Source organism: Propithecus coquereli, unplaced genomic scaffold (assembly GCF_000956105.1).
Source record: "Propithecus coquereli isolate 6110/MARCELLA unplaced genomic scaffold, Pcoq_1.0 Scaffold82, whole genome shotgun sequence".
In the NCBI taxonomy this organism is placed as follows: domain Eukaryota; kingdom Metazoa; phylum Chordata; class Mammalia; order Primates; family Indriidae; genus Propithecus; species Propithecus coquereli.
The window spans coordinates 4,492,208-4,500,449 of record NW_012154396.1 but is presented as its reverse complement, the minus strand read 5'-3'; the positions used below and the strand labels follow the sequence as shown (position 1 = coordinate 4,500,449).

At 38.0% G+C, this 8,242-nt stretch overlaps 1 pseudogene; it reads right to left on the bottom strand.

Annotated features, from left to right (window-relative positions):
• Positions 1-6,961: 6,961 nt before the first annotated feature.
• On the bottom strand, positions 6,962-7,935 carry LOC105825762 (annotated as a pseudogene).
• Positions 7,936-8,242: the final 307 nt, after the last annotated feature.

The window sequence follows — 8,242 nt, the reverse complement described above, 5'->3', positions numbered from 1 at the left end:
CATGTTCTACTCACATGTGGGAGCTAAAAAAGTTGATCTCATGGAGGTAGAGAATAGAATGGTAGATACCAGAGGCTGGGAAGGGTGTGTATGTACGTGTGAAGGGGGCGAATGAAGAGAGGTTGGTTAATTGGTAGAAATATACAGTTAGACAGAAGAAAAAGTTCTAATGTTCAATAGCAGAGTAGGGTGACAATAGTTAACAACAAATATTGTATATTTCAAAATAGCTAGAAGAGAGGACTTAAAATGTTCCCAACACATGGGAATGATAAATACTCAAGGTGATGGATATTCTAAATACCCACTGTATAATAGTAGTATGCAATGATTATTATACATTCATGCATGTAGCAAAATAGTATATATAGCCCATAAATATGTACAGATATTAAGTATCAGTAAACAAAGAGAGTTCTTGGTTAAATTATCAAAGGTTAGTAATGATCTATTTTGTAAATACCTATACTTTCCTGTCCCTCGAACATGCCAAGCTCTTTCCTGCCTCGGACCTTTTCATTTGCTATTCCTGGAACATGAAACCCTGCTTCACTGGCTCATCACAGGCTGGCTTCTTCAATTTCAGCTTAAGTGTCATGTCCTAATAAAGGCATCTGCTATTTTGCAGCCAACATCTATCCACCCTTCTTTTGGTAAAATAGTGATCCAATTTTCCTCTGGAGTTCCACCCCTCCCCCACATTTAAGCCTGTGGTTTAGGTGGGATGGATCCTATGTCCAGCTCCAACGGTGGCCTCAGTTGGCTTGCGGTAATCATCATATTCCATTACTCTGGCCACAGTGATGCATTCAGGGATGGCCTGTAACCCAGTCAGAACCAAGAAGATGTGAGAAGACATTTACTAGGGTTTCTGAGAAAGAAAAGTTCCTCTCTATTCATTGAGAGCTTTTGGAAGAGACCTCCCTCTTTCCCTGGATTATTGGATTATATTAATAGTTTTGCCCATGAATGGGGGTATATTTGTGTTGTGCATGTGTGTGTGTGTGTGTGTGTGTGTGCAGGTTGGGAGTTGGTAAGGAGGGGTAGGAACTGCATGGAGCCTATGGATGATGTCACCATTAAGGGAAGTAGAGATGTAAGGCAGGCTGAAGAAGATCTCCTGGAAGGACTGAGCTGCTAGACAAAACTTTCTGGAAATTAGACTTATTCCTATACAAGTCAATAAATTCTTTTATTGTTTAAGCCATTGATTGATTATTTAAAACATAAAGAGTTCAATCAATAGAGCTATTCAGAGAGGATTTTCCTGACAACCCTACCTAAAGTAGTCCCCTCTCCCCACTACTCCTTATCATGAACCCTGTTTATTTCCTTCATGGCACTTACTACAATTTGTAATTGTCTCCCTAATTTACTGCTTACTTGTTTATTGTCTGTCTCAGCTACTAGGCTGTAAGGTCCCAGGGCTGGGATCTTGGGTACTGGGCTAGGTATTTGGGTATTAATTCACCAATTATTGTCAGCACCTTGAACACTGTCTGAGAAGATGGAAATAGCATTTATTGGATGAATAGATTAGGAACTTTTCTGTAGATCCCAAAAGTCATTTTCTCCAGTTCCCTGCTCTTAAGCCCCCTTGCAAAAGCAAGAAAAGAGAAATTATAGTTACACTGCCTGTGTTTTCAGTATGAATTCTGACAGTCCTTTTCCAAACAAAATGGAATAATTTTCCTGGAAGTCAGCATTTAACATGAAATTTTCTTTTACTTAACCACAGTAGACTTCCAGCAGTTTTATAGTGTGGTTTCAGACAAAGAACTTCTATACTATCCACTTTTAATTTTAAAAGGACTTTCCCTTCTCTCCAAAAGATAAACATTTGAAAACACATTAAAATAGAACTTAGGTCATTTAAAAGGAGAAGCATAAAGTATTTTCTAAAAAATGTGACTCAAAATTATTCAGTACTTTTTTAGCAAAAACAAAAACACAGAACAGCAAAAGTTTATTATTTTGTGATAGTTGCAGATAATGACCAGAATTTTCCTTCTGAGATACAAACATAGTAAAAAAATAATTTAGATGCTCTAAGAGATGCTGAAGAAACACCTTATTATAGCCCTCAAATCTCGTCAGTAATATTTGAGTCTTTGGTTTACCTGTGATTTAGCAATTAATAGCAAGGAATTCTGTTTTCTGTATTTTTTATTTCCCAAAATATAAACTATTCTCAAATGGGAAAAATAATTTTTAAATGTATGTTTTGTCATTATTCTCATTGAGTGGTTTTTGATTTTGGAGAGACCAACACAATTTTACTAATTTTTCTATTCAGAATCTCTATATCTGGCTATTTTACTTAACAGTACTCATTCATTTGATAAAAAAAATTTATTGCTAGGCATGGTGGCTCATGGCTGTAATCCTATCACTTTGGGAGGCCGGGGTGGGAGGATTGCCTGAGGCCAGGAGTTGAGACCAGCCTGAGCAACAGCAAGACCCTGTCTCTACAAGAAATAGAAAGACTAGCTGGGCGTGCTGGTGCGCACCTATAGTCCCAGCTGCTCTGGAGGCTGAGGTGCAAGGATCGCTTGAGCCCAGGAATTTAAGGTTGCAGTGAGCTGTGATCATGCCACTGCACTCTAGCACCAGGTAACAGAATGAGACCCGGTCTGTATGTTCCCAAGCCCATTTTCCAAAATGCTTATACAGGGTTTAAAGGGAAGAGCTCAGATTTAGGGTCAGGTTTAAGAATCTTTGGGTATCTTGGCTATAGAATATTATTAATGTTTCTGGTGCACTGTGAGTTAAACTGGCTTCCTTTTGAGGCTACCCAGAGGACTTTATCACACCTATCTTGGTATCTGTGGCAAAATGTAAATAAATTCCAACCGACCAATGTATAAAAGACTGTTTTCAATATAACCAGTTAGTAAGATGATGGACATTTGTTTTCTTTGCCTGCCCAGCATCCATCTCTCTCTCTGGTACCCTGATTTTACTTACTTACCCTTGGAGTCTTGGTGAGAATTTCTTTTTATCTTCTAGGCAAGGGGTGAGCACATGACCCCAACCAGGCCAATAGATGATCTGGAATTTAAATCTTAAGTGAATAACGTATCATCTGAAATAATGACTGTGGTTCTTTTATCCCAAGGACAGGACCCTGAGAGACTTTCAGCTGGTTCCTGACATCTAAATCTCTATAGCTGCCTGGATCCTGTCCTTGCTGAGACCCGATTCATCGCTTTTCCTTCTTTTCTGTGAGCTAAACCATGATTTCCAATTAATTCCTTTTTTGGATTTTAAAAGTCAGAATATAATTATGTTTATATCCAGACAACCCTAATTGATACATTTGGTGATTATATGTGTCTCATTAAAATTGAAACATCAAATATTCTATTTTTTTTCTTGGCTTTTAAAACTAAGGATAATAATAGTAACAGCTAGTAAATAACATTTACTAAGTACCTGCCACTGTTCTAAGTGATGAACCTAGATTAACCCATTTAATCCTCACAGCAACACTATGACCTGAAGAACTGAGGATCAGAGAGATAAAGCAACTGGATCCAGCTCACACATTGTTAAGTCAAGGTGCTAGGATTTGAACCTAGACAGTCTGTTGCCAAATTCCTTGCTTCTCTGCTTTCTTTTTATGTCTATTCTACCCCATCTCAATCAGTTCCATTGATGATCCCATCCTACTGAACACAGAGCTGATTGAGGCGATGATCACAGTAGACACCATGCTAGGGCATCATTTCCTTTACTTACCTGCTTATTACGACCTTACTAGGTGAATCTGTGTGAGCACCAGAGTCACTAGGGAACCCTTTACAAACATGCATATTCCCAGACCTTTTAAGGTCAGGACTCAAGAATCTGGTTCTGATAGTTGGGTCTCATTAGTGCAAAGAAAAGAATTCTGAGAATACTTGGGTTCTTTGGCCCTTACCACAACCCCTAACTTCTCTGAGCATTGATTTCCCAGTCTGTGGAATGGGGAAACAAGACTAGCTTTGCCCACCTTTCAGGCTGTTGTGGAGCTGATGTCTGTGAAAGCATTTTGGCAAAATGCTTTACTGTTATCATTTTTAAGAAAAGGCAACTTATAATTGCCTGTTTAAAAATTTTTTATTTTGCCAGGGAAGTAGAGCTTGCCAAGTACGAGTGTCACAAACACACAAAATTCTCTCAAATGCAGATTGTATGGGACATGTTTGCACAGACTTATTGCCATTGCCTGGCCTGGATCTAAACCTAATTATAGAAGTCAATCTTGAGAGTAGTACAGGGAATTCTCTAATTGCGTACCCCACCATAATGTCAAACCTATACAAGTCCTGAAGTTATTTTAACATAGGAAAAACCTTTTATACCATAATTAACGGTAACACTCAAAACACATTTCATGAAGTTAACAAGTTTATTCAGACTGACCCAATAGTCACATTGACTGAAACTTTTTTCTACGATGATCCCTACTTGAGAGTAGCTTTGGAGAGGGCTGAGTGGTGTCAGGAAACTGGTGGATACCTCCCAGCAGCTGGGAAGCAGGGAGGGGGTGCTGTCAAATACTTTGGAAAGCACAGACTAGAAACACTAGAAAAATATGCACAGAAAATATGCAAACTTCAAAATCTTGTCTAGGCTCAGCTCCTGGTTTGATACTTTATTTCTATTTGAGCAGCAGCCTCATCTTTCTCATATTAGATTTGCCTGCCTTTTCTGGTGGAAAGTTAAATTATCCTTGAGATTTTGCCTGAGGAAACAAGCATTTGTCAGTTTTTTATTTTATAGTTAGCTCATATTTGAGGAAAGGCAGAAGAGGGGCAGTGAAGGTGGGAATCTAGTTTCTAAGTTAACCTAGAAGTGTGAACTTGATATTTGTCGGTTGACTTAACCAAGTCTTATTCAAATTAGAATTATCTGACTCCGCAGTAAAGCACAGCATTTTTTGTTGAGTTCTTTTATTTAAGATATCTATCCCTGGGGAAAAAAAAGACTGTATAAAAAAGTTTGCCATTAGTTCCACTGCTTTCCTTTTAGAAATCATGTATGTTCTGTTCAAGGTCTCATGTATTTTGGGATTTGAGATAGCAAACAATCTTGATATTTTTGGTCGACACTTGGAAAACAGCAAAGAAGCACATTAGAAAAGAATTGCAGGAAGTGGAGCTCGGGCTGGTAGAAGGCAAAGAGCAGATATGGCCTTGCATGCTTCAGCCTTCCACAAGCTCGGAGCTCTCACTGTCTGACACACCCAGTGACATGTCTCAGATTTCAGCCTCAGTCTCTTTAAGGACTACAGACTCACACTGGTCAAAAACAAACACGTCCCGAACTGAAAACAACTCAGTCACTGGCTGGAATTTAGTATTAAGGGAAACAGTGTTTTGTTAGTTTAATCTTTCTAAACTAATGTAATAGTCAGTACATGGATATTTGGAAAATAAACGTTATTGTTCAAGTCTCTATTTGTTAAGAAGGAAGGAGGAAAGGAAGGAAAAAAGGAAAGACTGAATGAAGGAAGGAAGGAAGGAAGGGAGAAGAAGAAAGAAACATATGAGCTATACTTTTTTTTTTTTTTGGCAAATTGCTCTTCTAGAGTTTACAAGGGATAAAATCTTATATATGATCTGATTTAATATGCATTCTGTTTCCTATGTAGAAACCAAAGAGTCGTGTATAACCCACGCGCTTTTTCCAGTTGAAATCAGTTGGTGAGTGTTCCAGTATTAACATGTGAATCATGCAACTTGAAAGCCAACTATGGCATCTGCAGGCATGTATGCGCCTTGATATTTCTCCTTCCCTCCCACATACTTGCTTCCAGTTTCCCTGCCAAAGTGGGTAGGTGAGAACAGCTGGCTCAGCTCTTACTAGTGAGAGGAAAAAAATAAACAGTTTGGTTTTCATTTTTTGCTGATACTATGTATTTAAATTGGTATATTTAGACGTTTTAGATGACAAAGTCCTCTTAAATCAGAAAGTCAGTCCTTCAGGAATTCAGAGAAAGCAATTGGAAACATATTTTGGGGGAATTGTGAACCACAGTCCCCATTATTTTTTTATTTTTTATCTTTAGGAACAGAGGATTTTATTGCTGCAGTTCAAAGAATAAAATTTTATACATGTGAAAGCTAAGATAAACATTTAAGTTAAATGGCAGCCTTATTAAAAAGTTTTTGTCTTGTTATCGAATTTTCAACTTTATATTAAATGAAGTTTAAAAGATTGCTCATGAAATAATTTAACCTTTTCAAAATCTTTTAATAAACAGGTAAAAGGCACCTCTAGTACTTTAAAATATTTACAGCAATCCCAATAGTTTAATTTTAAGGGCTATTATAGTACACATGGCTATTATGCGTACACAAGTATGTCATTAACACTCTCTGAACAGTGAGAATTGTAGACTAGTTTGTGGTCCGGCTCCCACGTTATCCTGTAATGGAGCAGGATGATCAATTACACCCGTGCAACACCAGTGTAATGGCATGTCCACCACAGCATGAGATCCAGTTATCTAAAACAATGACTGTCAAATTCCCAGACAACACATAATTTATAACTAAACTTGCATATTCACAAGCATTTGGGGTGTTCTTAAAATTATTAAAAAAATATAAAGGATATTCAGAATTAAATGAAAACAATAAACTGAAAAATATACCACAATAATTGCTGGAGTTCAATATCTAGTTTAACAAAAAGTGTTTCTCAAAACATCTATAATTTCTTACAACATAATGGAGATGAGTTTTCCTCATGAATCCAATGTTTGTCCCGCAGTATGATTACAAGAGAAGTGTATGTCACTTATCTTTTCCTTTCTTTTTTTTTTTTATTTCAGCATATTATGGGGGTACAGATGTTTAGGTTACGTATGTTGCCCTTGCCCCCCCTCCAAGTCTGAGTTTCAAGTGTGTCCATGCCTCAGATGGTGCGCATCGCACTTTATCTGTTCTTTTGAAAGAAAAAAAAAAAGTGTAAGAATGAAAGGCACACATAATAGCCGGTCTTAAAGAGCTGTGGGATGGCAAGCAGATGTTCCTGAAATACTGGTGCAGGAGAACAAAGTCCATACAACATTTTCTTCTTTGTTTAACATTGGCATTGATTTGCTATTTACAATAGTCTGCAAAAATACATTATAAAAACTGAATGAGGTTCTGTTTCTAAGTTTAACTTAGTAACGTACATACATGCATACTTCACCTGCAAAAATCTTTTCAGGATCTGAAGTACTAAAGTGACACTAATACTGAAACACAGGTAACCAAAGGTACCAAAGCACTGATAACGTGAGTCATCATCATCAAGATAATCTGGGTAAATATTGCACACTTCTTGTCAGTTGTTGCCATGACCTTCACATATCCAACTGCAAAAGAATCCTTTATGGCTTTTTGCTGTATCACTTATTTGAAGAAAGGCTATTTTAGGTCCCATAACAATGAGTGCAGATTGTCATTGAACATGAGGCCTAGGTTTCAAAATTAGTTTTCCTGTATCATCACAAGACATATTGTACTCTGCTAATACCGTTTGACATCGAGCAGCTATAATTGATGGTGCAAGTACTTTCTTGTGTATTCCAGCAAAGAACAAGCCTGTTAGAGTTATACAGCTAATGGTGAAAAACGGATGATTCCATAATGATGTGAAGACACCTTTTGTGTCTCAGGATCTATTAACCAGTCCCAGGCACCAGTAGCTGTACAGACGATACCACGATATCCGTGAAAAACGGATGATTCCATAATGATGTGAAGACACCTTTTGTGTCTCAGGATCTATTAAGCAGTTCCAGGCACCAGTAGCTGTACAGACGATACCACTATAAGAAGCATTCTCCAACGTCCAGTGGCAGGTTGCAAACAATGAATATATTAAGTAAGTCTCCTCTCAAAAGCCTTGAGATCTTCCGCCTGCTCCAGCGAGTTCATGCCGGGCGGCAGTTCGAGTCACTGCGGCGGCTCCGCCCTGCCCGCAGCGCCACACAGCCCCCATTTTGCTATTTAAAAAACTCATGTCTCTGCAGTTTCATAACTAGCTCCTTCCTATTGGAAAAATGCATTTTAGACTTTCCTCTACCTCCATTATATTTGGTTATCATGTGCACTTTTATCATATATATTCATTCTGTATTTAGCAGTGCAAAGAGGGATCATATGGCGTCCTGGAAGACTGCCAACTCGCATCTTTGGTAAAGTGGTCGGTGCAGTCTCTGGGATAAAGGAAATTTCTGTTTGAAGGGTCCCATTGGTTC